At 45.4% G+C, this 17,304-nt stretch overlaps 1 protein-coding gene across 1 annotated transcript in view; it reads left to right on the top strand.

Annotated features, from left to right (window-relative positions):
• The first annotated feature begins 2,771 nt into the window (after positions 1-2,771).
• ATP8B3 (ATPase phospholipid transporting 8B3) overlaps positions 2,772-17,304 on the top strand; it is a 1,029,241-nt gene continuing 1,014,708 nt past the window's right edge. Inside the window, exons 1-2 of the mRNA XM_056572418.1 lie at positions 2,772-2,867; positions 4,970-5,053. The gene's annotated coding sequence lies outside the window, so the exon portion shown is untranslated. The remainder of the gene's footprint in view (positions 2,868-4,969; positions 5,054-17,304) is intronic.

Here is a 17,304-nt window from a genome sequence, read left to right on the forward strand (position 1 = left end):
GTTCCCCCCCTTATCCCCAGCCCGTGCAGTGCAGTATGCCCCCCCCTTATCCCCAGCCCGTGCTGTGCAGTATGTTCCCCCCCTTATCCCCAGCCCGTGCAGTGCAGTATGTCCCCCCCCTTATCCCCAGCCCATGCAGTGCAGTATGTCCCCCCCCTTATCCCCAGCCAATGAAGTGCAGTATGTCCCCCCTTATCCCCAGCCCGTGCAGTATGTCCCCCCCTTATCCCCAGCCCGTGCAGTATGTACCCCCTTATCCCAAGCCCGTGCAGTATGTCCCCCCCCTTATCCCCAGCCCGTGCAGTGCAGTATGTATGTCCCCCCTTATCCCCAGCCCGTGCAGTATGTCCCCCCCCCCTTATCCCCAGCCCGTGCTGTGCAGTATGCCCCCCCTTATCCCCAGCCCGTGCAGTGCAGTATGCCCCCCCTTATCCCCAGCCCGTGCAGTGCAGTATGCCCCCCCCTTATCCCCAGCCCGTACAGTATGTCTTCCACCCCTTATCCCCAGCCCGTGCAGTGCAGTATGTCTTCCCCCCCTTATCCCCAGCCCGTGCAGTGCAGTATGTCCCCCCCTTATCCCCAGCCCGTGCAGTATGTCCCCCCCCTTATCCCCAGCCCGTGCAGTATCCTTATCCCCAGCCCGTGCAGTGCAGTATGTCCCCCCCTTATCCCCAGCCCGTGCAGTGCAGTATGTATGCCCCCCCTTATCCCAGCCCGTGCAGTGCAGTATGTATGCCCCCCCTTATCCCCAGCCCGTGCAGTATGCCCTCCCCCCTTATCCCCAGCCCGTGCTGTGCAGTATGTTCCCCCCCCCCTTATCCCCAGCCCGTGCAGTATGTCCCCCCCTTATCCCCAGCCCGTGCAGTATGTCCCCCCCTTATCCCCAGCCCGTGCAGTATGTCCCCCCCTTATCCCCCAGCCCGTGCAGTGCAGTATGTCCCCCCCCTTATCCCCAGCTTGTGCAGTGCAGTATGTATGTCCCCCCTTATCCCCAGCCCGTGCAGTATGTATGTCCCCCCTTATCCCCAGCCCGTGCAGTGCAGTATGTATGTCCCCCCTTATCCCCAGCCCGTGCAGTGCAGTATGTATGTCCCCCCCCTTATCCCCAGCCCATGCAGTGCAGTATGTATGCCCCCCCTTATCCCCAGCCCATGCAGTGCAGTATGTATGTCCCCCCCCTTATCCCCAGCCCGTGCAGTGCCCCCCTTTCTCCCCAGCCCATGCAGTATGTCTCCCCCCCCTTATCCCCAGCCTGTGCAGTACAGTATGTCCCCCCCCCCTTATCCCCAGCCCATGCAGTACAGTATGTCTTCCCCCCCCCCCCCTTATCCCCAGCCCGTACAGTATGTCCTCCTTCACACATAGCAGTCATTAGGGAGGTGAGGAGCTTTTCACGTCCTCTCTCCCCTCCCCCTGCTCTTTGTTTTTCCCGTGCAAACTTGCAACCTCCCGTGGTAGATTAGGTCCTGTGGAGACAGAGCAGGGGAAGGGGAGGGAGCTGTGTACGTCCTCGCTCTCCCCCTGCTGTGTCTTCTTGTGTAATGCAGAGCTGTGTCCTCCATCCTCCGGAGGAGTGTGAGTTGAGATTTCCGAACCTAAGGGGCTTGGCTTCATTATCTCCTGCAGACGTGCGATCTCTGGCTCTGCCCTCGCTCCTCCCCGCTCCAGCTTCGGAGAGTTGAGGGAGGAGCAGTTCGATTTTTGCATGGGTTCGGAAATCTCACCTCAAAGCCAGACTCCTCCCCTTTGCAATCTGCTACTCCCGTGTGAAGATCTCCACTCATAGTTTCTGCGCTATCAGCATCTGTGTCATGTGGCTCAACTACACAAACCTTAGTGAGCTTGACCGGGCTCTTCCTTCCCTTTCTTGTTCTCAGTGTCAGAAGAAGGGGCGGCAGGCTGCAGAGGAGATCGGGACTCAGCAGGAGACTTCCTCTGGGTATGAATAGATAGATGTATGCGGTATAAAAGGTGGTCAGTTGTAAACCTAGAGTGCCGAAGGCATACAGCGCTCACATGCTATGCAAACTCTGCTGTGCGTCTTCAGACTATGATTTTTATGCAGGGCAATGGTCTATTACCTGCATCAAAGTACTTCAATACATGGTTAGCCAGTAAAGGCCTTAAAGATAAAAAAAAAAATGCCATTGGCGTCTTCTCCATCTGACCTAGACTGTAATGAGAACAGGGAGGTCCTACATACAGGGGGCAAGCTCCACTCGACTAGAGGGTGCAAACTACCTATATGGGGGTCCTATCCTAAGGTAGCCAGCTACCTACAGTAGGATCTCATGTACAGGATGAAAACTACCTTCAGGGAGGTCCTACCAATAGGGGCAAACTATATGCAGCTTGGGGGGGGGGGGGGGGGACAAACACATGACGTCCTACATACAGGGGTGAGGAACAAACTCTCTACACAGAAAAAAAACTAAATTCAGGAGGGGGTCCTACCTACAGGGTCAAACTTTCTACAGGGGTCCTACCAACAGAGGGTAAACTATAAAACATGGCGTTCTGCATACAGGGGGCAAACTACCTAATGAGAAAAAACTACATACTTGGGAAACTACCTACAGGGGACACTAGCATACTGGGGGAAACTACATACTCAGCTTACTAAGAAAACCTGAATCCTCCCCCGAGATTTCTGCTCCCCGATTTCTAACATGGTGGAGCGGGAGATGTTAGTTTACCTTCCTCGCCGCTGGGATGCGATCGGTGATCAACGGCAGGCCGGCGCGATGACGTCACATTATCGCGCCGGCGCCTGAAGATCCCGTCACCGCGCCTCGCCGCTCACCTGTCTGCACAGTCTGTGCACGTAAGAGGAAGTGAGCTGCCCGGCGGGTGAACGAAATAGAAGTGTATGTATTTTTTTTTAAACTGTTTGGCACAACTATATGGTACTGGGGTCAGGGGGCAGTTTAAAAACTTAAAACGGGGGCGCAAAAAAGGATACATTTATTGTGAGGTGCCCATGACAGGGGGGCATTATATGTGAAAAGCACATGACAGGGGGTCCCCTGTCATGTGCTCTTCACATATAATGCCCCCTGTGCTGTACCCCTCACATATAATGCCCCCATCATCATCATGTGCCCTTTAGGTATAATGCTCCTGTCATGTGCCCCTCACATATGATGCCCCCTGTGGGGAAGGACAGGGGGCATTATATGTGAGGGACACGTCACAGGGGGCATTATATGTGAGGGGCACGGTCACAGGGGGCATTATATGTGAGGGGCACAGGACAGGGGGCAGTATATGTGATGGGCACATGATGAGAGCATTATATGAGGGACACAGCACAGGGGGCATTATATGTAAGGGGCACAGCACAGGGGGCATTATATGTAAGGGGCACAGCACAGGGGCATTATATGTAAGGGGCACAGCACAGGGGCATTATATGTAAGGGGCACAGCACAGGGGCATTATATGTAAGGGGCACAGCACAGGGGCATTATATGTAAGGGGCACAGGACAGAGGGCATTATATGTGAGTGGCACAGGACAGAGGGCATTATATGTGAGTGGCACAGCATAGGGGGCATTATATGCACAGGACAGAAGGCATTTTTATTATGTGGGGGAACAGGACAGACATTATTAATTTGTGGGGGGAACAGGAGGGGCCATAATTATTATATGAGGGTACAGGATGGGGCATTATTACTAGTGTTGAGCGGCATAGGCCATATTCGAATTCGCGAATATATGGACGAATATTCGTCATATTCGCGAATATTCGTAATATTCTCGTTTTATTTTCGCATATGCAAATATTCGCGTGTGCGAAAATTAACATGCGGAAAATTGGATACACAAAAATTAGCATAAGTGAAATTTCGCATATGCAAAAATTAGCATATGCAAATTTTCGCATATGCGTACATTCGCACCCCAGTCTCACACAGTAGTATTAGAGCCTTCTTACACCACATAAGCTGGAAGCAGAGAGGGATGATGTGTACTGTGAAAAAAAAACAAAAAAACAAAAAACACGAATATTCGTCATTACGAATATATAGCACTATATTCGCGAATATGCGATATTCGCGAATAAAATTCGAATTGCGAATATTCGCAAGCAACACTAATTATTACTATATGTGAAGGCACAGAGTGTTTTGCATTTTAGAGGTATGGTGTATATTATAAAGGAATTTCAGGGTTGATACGATTTTTATGGGCCACAATACATTATAGTATTGTATTCAGAGGGTGCACTGCACGGCAAGGTTATATTCAAATGGTACAGTGTGTGGTAGTATTATATTCAGAGAGCAGTGTGTGGTAGTATTATATTCAGAGAGCGCAGTGTGTGGTAGTATTATATTCAGAGAGCGCAGTGTGTGGTAGTATTATATTCAGAGAGCGCAGTGTGTGGTAGTATTATATTCAGAGAGCGCAGTGTGTGGTAGTATTATATTCAGAGAGCGCAGTGTGTGGTAGTATTATATTCAGAGAGCGCAGTGTGTGGTAGTATTATATTCAGAGAGCGCAGTGTGTGGTAGTATTATATTCAGAGGGTGCAGTGTGTGGTAGTATTATATTCAGAGGGTGCAGTGTGTGGTAGTATTATATTCAGAGGGCGCAGTGTGTGGTAGTATTATATTCAGAGGGCGCAGTGTGTGGTAGTATTATATTCAGAGGGCGCAGTGTGTGGTAGTATTATATTCAGAGTGCGCAGTGTGTGGTAGTTTTATATTCAGAGGGTGCAGTGTGTGGTAGTATTATATTCAGAGGGTGCAGTGTGTGGTAGTATTATATTCAGAGGGCGCAGTGTGTGGTAGTATTATATTTAGTGGGTACAGTGTGTGGTAGTATTATATTCAGAGAGCGCAGTGTGTGGTAGTATTTAGAGAGCGCAGTGTGTGGTAGTATTATATTCAGAGGGTGCATTGTGGGGTATTCAGAGGATACAGTGTTTAGCAGTATTATAATAATTATTGTTTTCATATAGAGGATCAGAATCCGCTGACAAATTAAGGAGCCATCTGGGTGTCATTTTCTAAAGAGAGAAGATTTAGCTGACACAGTCACAGCGGTATGTACCATCGAAGCTGTCACCTGTAGTCACTGATATCATTGTGTATTCGCCTCATTATGTCCCATCAGAGCTGGAGTCACTTGTAAGTTTTGCAGTTTTCTTGGGTGAAACAACAACTCCCAGCATACCCTTACCACTACTTAGGTCATACTGGGAACTGTACTTTTAAATGGTAAAAACTTCTTTAGCACTTTCCCATTCTGTAACAATTTTGTATATTTCATTATTATACTGGAAATTATTTTCTGCAGCATGCTACACCGCGGGCATCACAGCTATACTCACACTACAACCTAATGTGGGGGAAACTACTGCCAACTAAATGGGGGGGTTACAACCTAATGTGGGGGAACTATACTGCCAACCTAATGGGAGGGGGTGGGGGGGACTACAACCTAATGTGGGGGAACTATACTGTCCACCTAATGGAGGGGGGGGGGGGGCAGAAACTACAATTTAATGTGGGGGAACTATACTGCCAACTAAATGTCGGGGAACTACAACCTAATGTGGGGGAACTATACTGCCAACCTAATGAGGGGGACTACAACCTAATGTGGGGGAACTATACTGCCAACCTAATGTGGGGGAACTACCACCTAATGTGGGGGAACTATACTGCCAACCTACTATGGGGGAACTATGTTGCCTTCCTAGCGTGGGGGAACTGGGAACTATGCTGCCTACTTAGTGTGGGGGCACTATGCTGCATACTTAAAGGGGTACTCCACTGCCCCAGCGTTCTGAACATTTTGTTTAAAACTCTGGGTGCAGGCTGCGGGGGTTGTGATGTCATAGCCACGCCCCTTGTGACGTCACACGACACCTCCTCAATGCAAGTCTATGGGAGGGGGCGTGTTGACAAGCACATGATACTCTAATAGTGCCCCTCCCGAGTCTAGACTCTGGATCCTGACTTGAGCAGCCTTTTTGCCAAATTGGAACCTCCCTACTTCTCTCCAAATGACTTACCCCATCCCCACCAACCCACTTTCCTTCCCACTTAACTGTGCATGACACTAAATAGTGAAACTTTTACTGTTTAGAACTCTTTAGATGAGTAAAAGGAAAGGAAGGTACTGGAAAAGTGTGGAGCCTAAGATTTTTGTCTGGCAGCTTCTGCGCAAATGAGTTGTGACTAATTTGTTATGGCGGTCTGAGTTGGATAGAAAAGAAAAGGGAAAGTGAACAGCTCTGATCAGAAAATACATCACCTGTGAGTCATTGTTAGTCACTGTCACACCACAGTAATTTACATAGCTATATAGTGATTGGGTGTTTGAGATAGATCTTATTTGGTATGGTTTCCCCACGAAAAAAATTTTTCTTCGAGGGATGCCCAAAGATTAAAAAGCAAAAGAGGTTTGCTATGGGGATTTGCTCCTACTCAGTTCCTGACATGGACAGAGGTGTCAGCAGAGAGCACTTGTGGTCAGGCAGAAAGGAAATTCAAAAAGAAAATAAATTCCTGTGTATTATACAGCAGCTAATAAGTACTGGAAGGATTAGGATTTTTTAATAGAAGTAATTAACAAATCTGTTTAACCTTCTGGCACCAGTTGATTTAAAAGAAAGTTCTGGGATGCTTTAACTTATGAATTTGATTCCGAGAATGTTTTTTAAATTATATATTGATTCACATATACAATACATCATCTTTATGTGGCCATCATGAAGTTGACATGCTTTTACCTTTTGAACATATTAGAGGGCTTCAAAGTTTAGCAGCAATTTTCCAATTTTTCACGAAAATTTCAAAATCGGAACAGGGACCAGTTCAGTTTTGAAGTGAATTTGAGGGTCTTTATGTTAGAAATACCCATAATGGACCCACTTATGAAAACTGCACTCCTCAAAGTATTCAAAATGACATTCAGAAGGCTTGTTATCCCTTTAAGTTTTTCACAGGAATAGTAGCAAAGTGGAGGAGAAAATTCAAAATCTTCATTTTTTTCACTAACTGTCATGGCTGTTTTGGTCTGTGTTCACACACAGCTATTGGATTTGCTTGTGTGTGAACAGTTTTATGTTCCCTGGTCAGGGAATAGTTAAAGCCTTTGGCTTCCTGACCAATAGCTCTTAGGGTGTGTCTACATAAGATCAGCTCTGTCTAGCCTCAGGGCTGGTGACTACAGATTACACATGGACATGCTGCATGGAACTTTGGGTGAAACAGTCTTTGTTTGAGCTTTTAACCCCTTAAGGACCCAGCCATTTTACACCTTAGGACCCGGCCATTTTTTGCACATCTGACCACTGTCACTTTAAACATTAATAACTCTGGAATGCTTTTAGTTATCATTCTGATTCCGACATTGTTTTTTCGTGACATATTCTACTTTAACTTAGTGGTAACATTTTTTGGTAACTTGCATCCTTTCTTGGTGAAAAATCCCAAAATTTGATGAAAAATTTGAAAATTTTGCATTTTTCTAACTTTGAAGCTCTCTGCTTGTAATGAAAATGGATATTCCAAATATTATTATTTTTATTCACATATACAATATGTCTACTTTATGTTTGCATCATAAAATTGAAAAGTTTTTACTTTTGGAAGACACCAGAGGGCTTCAAAGTTCAGCAGCAATTTTCCAATTTTTCCCAAAATTTCCAAAATCACAATTTTTCAGGGACCAGTTCAGGTTTGAAGTGGATTTGAAGGGTCTTCATCTTAGAAATACCCCACAAATGACCCCATTATAAAAACTGCACCCCCAAAGTATTCAAAATGACATTCAGTCAGCATTTTAACCCTTTAGGTGTTTCACAGAAATAGCAGCAAAGTGAAGGAGAAAATTCACAATCTTCATTTTTTACACTCTTATGTTCTTGTAGACCCAATTTTTGAATTTTTACAAGGGGTAAAAGGAGAAAATGTATACTTATATTTGTAGCCCAATTTCTCTCGAGTAAGCACATACCTCATATGTCTATGTAAAGTGTTCGGCGGGCACAGTAGAGGGTTCAGAAGGGAAGGAGCGACAAGGGGATTTTGGAGCGTACGTTTTTCTGAAATGGTTTTTGGGGGGCATGTTGCATTTAGGAAGCCCCTATGATGCCAGAACAGGAAAAAAACCCACATGGCATACCATTTTGGAAACTATACCCCTTGAGGAACATAACAAGGAATAAAGTGAGCCTTAATACCCCACAGGTGTTTCACGACTTTTGCATATGTAAAAAAATGTTAAAAAAATTTCAATAAAATGTGTGTTTCCCCCCAAATTTCACATTTTTGCAAGGGTTAATAGCAGAAAATACCCCCCAAATTGTGTAACCCCATCTCTTCTGAGTATGGAGGTACCCCATAAGTTGACCTGAAGTGCACTACGGGCGAACTACAATGCTCAGAAGAGGAATCATATTTGGCTTTTTGAGAGCAAATTTTGCTCGGGGGCATGTCGCATTTAGGAAGCCCCTTTGGTGCCAGGACAGCAAAAAATACCCACATGCCATACCATTTTGGAAACTGGACCCCTTGAGGAACGTAACAAGGAATAAAGTGAGCCTTAATACCCCACAGGGGTTTCACGACTTTTGCATACGTAAAAAAAAAGGTTTTTTTCACTAAAATATGTGTTTCCCCCCCAAATTTCACATTTTTGCAAGGGTTAATAGCAGAAAATATCCCCCAAAATTTGTAACCCCATCTCTTCTGAGTATGGAGGTACCCCATAAGTTGACCTGAAACGCACTACGGGCGGACTACAATGCTCAGAAGAGAAGGAGTCATATTTGGCTTTTTGAGAGCAAATTTTGCTCGGAAGGGATGTCACATTTAGGAAGCCCCTATGGTGCCAGAACAGCAAAATAACCCCCACATGGCATACCATTTTGGAAACTAGACCCCTTGAGGAATGTAACAAGGGGTACAGTGAGCCTTTACCCCCCACTGATGTCTGTCAGATCTTTGGAACAGTGGGCTGTACAAAATTTTTAATTTGCGCAGCCCACTGTTCCAAAGATCTGTCAGACACCAGTGGGGTGTAAATTCTCACTGCACCCCTCATTACATTCCGTGAGTGGTGTAGTTTCCGAAATGGGGTCACATGTGTGTGTTTTTTTTGCGTTTGTCAAAACCGCTGTAACAATCAGCCACCCCTGTGCAAATCACCTCAAATGTACATGGTGCACTCTCTCTTCTGGGCCTTGTTGTGCGCCCCCAGAGCACTTTGCGCCCACATATGGGGTATCTCCGTAGTCGGGAGAAATTGCAGTACAAATTTTGGGGGGCTTTTTTCCCTTTTGCCTCTTGTCAAAATGAAAAGTATAGGGCAACACCAGCATGTTAGTGTAAAAAATACATTTTTTTACACTAACATGCTGGTGTAGACCCCAACTTCACCTTTTCATAAGGGGTGAAAGGAGATAAAGCCCCCTAAAATTTGTAAGGCAATTTCTCCCGAGTACGGCGATACCCCATATGTGGCCCTAAACTGTTGCCTTGAAATACGACAGGGCTCCAAAGTGAGAGCGCCATGCGCATTTGAGGCCTGAATTAGGGATTTGCATAGGGGTGGACATAGGGGTATTCTACGCCAGTGATTCCCAAACAGGGTGCCTCCAGCTGTTGCAAAACTCCCAGCATGCGTGGACAGTCGACGGCTGTCCGGCAATACTGGGAGTTGTTGTTTTGCAACAGCTGGAGGCTCCATTTTGAAAACAGTGGCGTACCAGACGTTTTTCATTTTTATTGGGGAGGAGAGGGGGGCTGTGTAGGGGTATGTGTATATGTAGTGTTTTTTACTTTTTATTTTATTTTGTGTTATTGTAGTGTAGTGTAGTGTTTTTAGGGTACAGTCACACGGGCATGGGGGGGGTTACAGCGATTTTCCCGCTGCGAGTTTGAGCTGCCGCGCAAAATTTGCTGCATCGCAAACTTGCAGCCTGATACTCACTGTAAGCCCCTGCCCATGTGAATGTACCCTGTACATTCACAGGGGGGGGGGACCTCCAGCTGTTGGAAAACTACAACTCCCAGCATGCACAGTCTATCAGTGCATGCTGTTAGTTATAGTTTTGCAACAGCTGGAGGCACACGGGTTGGGAAACACTGAGTTAGGAAACAGACAATGTTTCCCAACCAGTGTGCCTCCTGTTGTTGCAAAACCACAACTCCCAAACATTCTCAGGCATGCTGGAAGTAGTAGTTCGGCAACATCTTTAGAGCCAGATGTTGCCGAACTACAACTCCCAGCATGCTTGGAGTTGTAGTTTGCAACATCTGGAGGACTACAGTTTGCAGACCACTAATACAGTGGTTCCCAATCTGTGCCCTTCCAAATGTTGCAAAACTACAACTCCCAGTATGCCAAAACTGTCCAGGCATGCTGGGAGTTGTAGTTCTACAACATCTGAAGGGCCAGATGTTACAGAACTACAACTCCCAGCATGCCTGCACAGTAAGGGCATGCTGAGGATGTGTAGTTTTGCAACATCTGGAAGGGCACAGTGGTCCCAAAACTGCGGACCTCCAGATGTTGCAAAACTGCAACTCCCAGCATGCCCAGATGCCAAGGGCTGTCTGGGCATGCTGGGAGTTGTAGTATACAGGGTCCCAATACAGCAATGCATGTCGCTTTACGGCGACGTGCATTGCTGTAAAGGGCCCGACCGCGGCTGAAGAGGAACTCACCTGTCGCCGCCACCATCTTCCTCGCCGGGATCTGGGTCTTCAGGGACGAGGTAAGTACCGGGGCCGGGCCCCAGCACTCCCCTGTCCCCCGCCGCGTCCTCCGGTCTTCCTCCCGTCCTCTCCGGACTTCAAGGGGCCGGGCAGGACGGGAGGAAGTAACCGCCCCCCCCCCCCCCTGCGATTGGTCGGTTAACTAACCGAGGAATCGCAGGGGATCGGAGGAGGTGGCAGGCTTGTCACCTCGCTCCTATACTTCAGCATGGTCCTGGCTGTCTGTGACAGCCGGGATCATGCAAAATTACCGATCAGCCCGGTATCGCCGCAGATCGCAAGGACGATTTCCCTACATGGCCCCCCTCGGCGTTTGCCCTTGATCCCTGCTGAAGGATTTCAGCAGGGATCCGCTTCCGATCTCTGCCGGGTGAGCGGCGGAGACCAGGAAAAGACATGACGTATGCATACGTCATGGGTCCTTAAGACCCAGGGTGTGATGACGTATGCATACGTCATGGGTCCTTAAGAGGTTAATCTACTATCTCTGTTTTAGCATGCACCTTGCATTTATCTTTGATAGTTCTGGGCTTTTTCCCATGGTTAGTTAGCATGCTCTTTGTAGATTTTAATGTGTGTTTTTATAGTCGGTTTTAGGATTTGGATGTCCTTTCTGCTATGTATCTGTTCACACTGTGCTTTCTCTTGTATCCATTATTTGTGTTTCTATAACTAGATAGCCCTGTTACCTGTGTATGGGGACTTTATGTCTACTGGAGGTTTTCTGAGAGATTGTGATTCCTGTCTTGTGTTCAGTGTGAACAGAGTTCTAAAATTATATCCTGTCGTATCTTTTTATCTGAGTTGTAACTAGGCATCTCTGTTACCTTTCAAAGGGGACACCTGTGTCTACTGGAGGTAACATAGTAACATAGTTCATAAGGTTGAAAAAAGACCAGAGTGCATCCAGTTCAACCTATAAACCTAATGAGTCCCTACTGAGTTGATCCAGAGGAAGGCAAAAAAAAACCTCATACGAGAGGTAAAAATTATTTCCTGACTCCAAATATGGCAGTCAGAATTAATCCCTGGATCAACGTTCTGTCTCTATAAATATAGTATACATAACCAGTGATGTTGTTATTCTCCAAAAATGCATCCAGACCCTTTTTGAACTCTATTACAGAGTTCACCATTACAACCTCCTCAGGCCAAGAATTCCACAGTCTCACTGCTCTTACAGTAAAGAACCCCCGTCTGTGCTGGTGTAGAAACCTTCTTTCCTCTAGACGGAAAGGATGCCCACTTGTTATAGATACAGTCCTGGGTATAAATAGATCATGGGAGAGATCTTTGTACTGTCCCCTGATATATTTATACATAGTTATTAGGTCTCCCCTAAGCCTTCTTTTTTCTAAACTAAATAACCATAATACTGATAATCTTTCTGGGTACTGTAGTCCTCCCATTCCCCTTATTACTCTGGTTGCCCGTCTTTGAACCCTCTCCAGCTCCACTATATCTTTCTTGTACACTGGTGCCCAGTATACACAGTATTCTATGTGTGGTCTGACTAGTGATTTGTACTGCGGTAGAATTATTTCCTTGTCGTGGGCATCTTTGCCCCTATTGATGCACGCCATGATTTTATTTGCCTTGGCAGCAGCTGCCCGACACTGGTCACTACAGCTAAATTTACTGTTAACTAAGATTCCTAAGTCCTTTTCCATGTCAGTCGTCCCAAGTGTTCTCCCATTTAATACATAATCCCAGCCCAGATTTTTCTTCCCCATGTGCATTACCTTACATTTATCAGTGTTGAACCTCATCTGCCACTTCCCAGCCCAAACCTCCAACCTATCCAGATCCATTTGTAACAGTGCACTGTCCTCTATAGTGTTTACCGCTTTACAGAGTTTATTATTACCTGCAAAGATTGCTACTTTACTATACATCCACTCTACAAGGTAATTAAAGGGGTACCCCGCTGCTCAGCTTTTTATAACAAAATGTTCCGAATGCTTAGAGCCATCGCAGGGAGCTCGTGACATCTTAGCCCCGCCCCTCATGATGTCAAGTCCTGCCCTCTTAATGCAAGTCAACGGAAGGGGGCGCAATGACTTGCATTGAGGGGGTAGGGCGTGACATCATGAGGGGCAGGGTTATGACGTCACTAGCTCCCTGCGCTGGCTCTAAGCATTCGGAACATTTTGTTCCAAATGCAGAGCAGCGGAGTACCCCTTTAATGAATATATTAAATAGGACAGGACCCAAGATGGACCCCTGTGGTACCCCACTAGTAACAGTCACTCAATCAGAATAAGTACCATTAATAACCACCCTCTGTTTCCTATCACTGAGCCAGTTACTTACCCACTTACACACATTCTCCCCCAGCCCAATCCTTCTCATTTTATGCACCAACCTTTTATCCTTTTATGTGGAACCGTATCAAATGCTTTGGAAAAATCCAGATATACGACATCCAGCGATTCCCCCTGGTCCAGTCTGAAGCTCACCTCCTCATAAAAGCTGATCAGGTTAGTTTGACAGGACCGATCCATCATAAAGCCATGCTAATATATATATATATATATATATATATATATATATATATATAACTAGGCATCCCTGTTACCTGTCCATGGGGATTTCGCGGGGGGGGGGGGGTGATTTATCAAAATCTGTCCAGAGGAAAAATTGCCCATAGCAACCAATCTGCTCGCTTCTTTCATTTTTAGAAAGGCCTCTGCACAATGAAAGAAGCTATCTGATTGGTTGCTATGGGCTACTGGGCAACTTTTCCTCTGGACAGGTTTTGATAAATCCCCCCTTTCTTTGTCTACTGGAGGTGTTCTTCTGAGGGATTGTGATTATTCCTGTTTAGCGATAGATCCCTGTTTCCGGTCCATGCGGACTTTGTGTCTACTGGTGGTTCTGGGGGATTATGCTATAATTCTGTTTGTTCCTGGAGTCTGTTCAGACTCATCTGTTTTCCTGTCTGGTGTTTTGAACATGATCACTTAGCTAGTGTTTTACTCTGTGCTTTACCATTGGACTATTTGGGAAACTACACCTCTCAAGGAATGTAACAAGGGGTATAGTATAAATGTGGGACCTGAAACCTAAAAAAAAAAATTTTATTCACTAAAATGATGGTGGCAGGAGTAAGAATGAACTCATGGCACTTAATGTAGATGCAATTTAGACTTTTATTCCTGATGGAGGCATACAAGAACATCAGGAGGGGGAGAAGTGACGGGACATTGTCCGTTTCGCAGCCTGTGCTGCTTCCACTGGTCCTTACGTCACTTCTCCTTTCTCCATTCATTTCACAGAATAATCATTGCACCTGTTCAGATCAAGGATTAACCCTTCAATTCCGCTGAACGGTGTCAAACACTGTTCTGCAACAACCAATTCACATTGTGTATTTCACACATCAGTACTTCTCAGTTAGTAAAAATAGTACAAACAAACATAGAATAAAAACCTATATGCAAGCCATGATGTCCAGTAGCTTAAGTGTTCATCAATATCTATCATGCACTAATATCATTAATATTAAAATTTATATAATTAAACATTGACTACATTAATATCCTTGCGATCATTCAGTCCCAGTTGTCCTAGGGCTTTTGTCTTTAGTATAATGGCAGTATCTTTAGCGCCTGATAGATGTCCACATAGGACATCAGAATTGTCTTAGGACCCCCCTAGGTGATGTCTTGGGATTGCTGCTGATAGATATCAGCAGCCATCACGTTCAGATAACTTCCACATGCGCGTTGGTAAACGGAAACACCCTTGATCCCCAATAAGTTAAGGAATCTGCCAGTCCAGGCCTGGACACATTTCTGGGAAACCCTTGCTGTGTGTGGACAAGAGTTATGCGGGAAAAAAATATCATTTGGAAGTCCTGCCATGTGGGGATATCCTGCATACATCGCTGAGCTGTTAGTATACCTTGCAGGGGGTAACTGTTGTACATGATGGCTTCCCAGATCTTTACACCAGCAATTGGGGTAATGTGTTGCTCTACACCAAAGAAAGGATTGAGACATTTATATACTCCCAAACAGAACCTGGATTTGTTGATACATGAAGCGAGTGCAGGAAATACCGAACAGTATTAGCAATCTAAGGAATTTAAAAAAAGCCCAATCAAAATTTAAATGTCCCTTTTTCTCCAATTTTACCCCAAAAAGCATAAAAAAAATATATAACAAACATATTTGGTATTGGCGCATGTATAAACATCCGAACTATAAAAATATAATGCAAAAGATCTGGTATGGTGAAAGGCGTAAACGTAAAAAAATGTCCCTGAAAATTCTTCCAAAACAATGTATAAAAAATGATTAGAATTCATATACTTTATTTATTTATATAGCGCCTACAGATTCCGCAGCGCTTACAATTATGGGGTACAAACAAAGACAAGTATCAGACATAAAATTACACAATAACTATTCAAACAAGAGGTGTAGGGATATGTTGGGGATATGTTGGGGATATGTTGAGGCCAATTAGAGACTGTTGTAGGCCTGTCTGAAGAGATGTGTTTTTAGGCCATGTTTGAAACTATGGATTTTGTTGTTGAGTCTGAGGGATTGAGGGATAGCATTCCAGAGAACAGGTGCAGCACGAGTGAAGTCTTGGAGACGGGAGTGAGAAGTTCGGATTATAGAAGATGTTTGTGTGAGGTCATTAGCAGATCGGAGAGAACGTGTAGGATGGTAAACAGAGATGAGAGAGGAGATGTAGGGAGGTGCAGCATTGTGGAGAGCTTTGTGTGTGAGACTGAGGATTTTGTACTGTATTCTGGACTGAATTGGTAACCAGTGTAGTGACTGGCACAGGGAGGAGGCGTCGGTGTAGCGGCTGGAGAGGAAGATGAGTCTGGCTGCGGCATTAAGGATGGACTGAAGAGGAGAGAGTTTGGAGAAAGGAAGGCCTATTAGTAAAGAGTTACAGTAGTCGAGACGTGAGTGAATCAAAGCAATAATGAGAGTTTTAGCAGTTTCAGTAGTGAGAAACGGGCGGATTCTGGAAATGTTTTTGAGATGTAGGTGACAAGAACGTGAAAGAGACTGAATATGGGGAGTGAAAGACAGATCAGAGTCAAGTATAACTCCAAGACAGCGAGCCTTCTGCCCGGGAGTTATGGTAGTACCACATACCGAGATGGAAATGTCAGGGTTAGGTACAGTATCAGTTGATGGAGAAAAGACAAGAAGTTCTGTTTTAGAAAGTATAGGACAGTGGTCTACAACCTGCGGACCTCCAGATGTTGCAAAACTACTACACCCAGCATGCCCAGACAGCCGTTTGGCTGTCCGGGCATGCTGGGTGTTGTAGTTTTGCAACATTTGGAGGTCCGCAGGTTGTAGACCACTGTTAGAGGAAGTTGTACTCACCTGTCCCCGCCGCTCCGGACCGTCACCGCTGCCCGGGATGTCGCCGTCCATCGCTGTCGCCGCGTCCCCGAGGTGTCCCCGACGCTCCGGCAAGGCCTCTGCTTCCCGGCATCCGCGCTCTCCGTCGCCGCCATCACGTCGCTAAGCACGCCACTCCTATTGGATGACGGGATGGCGTGCGCAGCGACGTGATGACGTTGATGGAGAGCGCCGAGGATGCAGGAAATCCCGAAGAGGACGCGCTGGAGCCCCGAGGACAGGTAAGAGATATCACTGGAGCTCATGGAGCACCGCAAACGGCTATCCGGCGGCAGCTGAAGCAGTTAGCGCTGCCGGATAACCGTTTATGCGATGGCCCTGACATAAAAAAGCATCGTATGTTGATGCTGCCTTCAACATTCGATGGCCTCTGAGAGGCTATCGCATGTTGAAATCATCGTATGTCGGGCCATCGTAGGTCGAAGGGTCTCTGTATATTTATATTAAACTGCACAGTGAATGATAAAATTATGTTTGATACAATTGTTCCAGTATTAATTACAATGTGGTAAATACATTAATCACACCTGTACAGCATGGCATATATATTAATCACAAATATGTATTATGTAAATAGTGCTGATCAACAATTAATATTAACCCCTTAAGGACTGAGCCCTTTTTCACCTTAAGGACACAGCCCTTTTTTTTGCAATTCTGACCACTATCACCTTATGCATTAATAACTCTGGGATGCTTTTACTGATTATTCTGATTACGAGATTTTTTTTTCGTGGCATATTCTACTTTAACACAATTTTCGTTGTTACTTGCATCCTTTCTTGGTGAAAAATCCCAAAATGTCACGAAAATTTTGAAAATGTTGCATTTTTCTAACTTTGAAACTCTGCTTGTAAGGAAAATGGATATTCCAAATAAATTATATATTGATTCACAAATACAATATGTCTACTTTATGTTTGCATCATGAAGTTGACATGTTTTTACTTTTGGAAGACATCAGAGGGCTTCAAAGTTCAGCAGCAATTTTCCAATTTTTCACAATTTTCAAAATCGGAATTATTCAGGGACCAGTTCAGTTTTGAAGTGGATTTGAGGAGTCTTCATATTAGAATTACCCCATAAATGACCCCATTATAAAAACTGCACCCACCAAAGTATGCAAAATGTCATTTAGTTAGTGTGTTAACCCTTTAGGTGTT

Source organism: Hyla sarda, chromosome 1 (genome assembly GCF_029499605.1).
Source record: "Hyla sarda isolate aHylSar1 chromosome 1, aHylSar1.hap1, whole genome shotgun sequence".
In the NCBI taxonomy this organism is placed as follows: Eukaryota; Metazoa; Chordata; class Amphibia; order Anura; family Hylidae; genus Hyla; species Hyla sarda.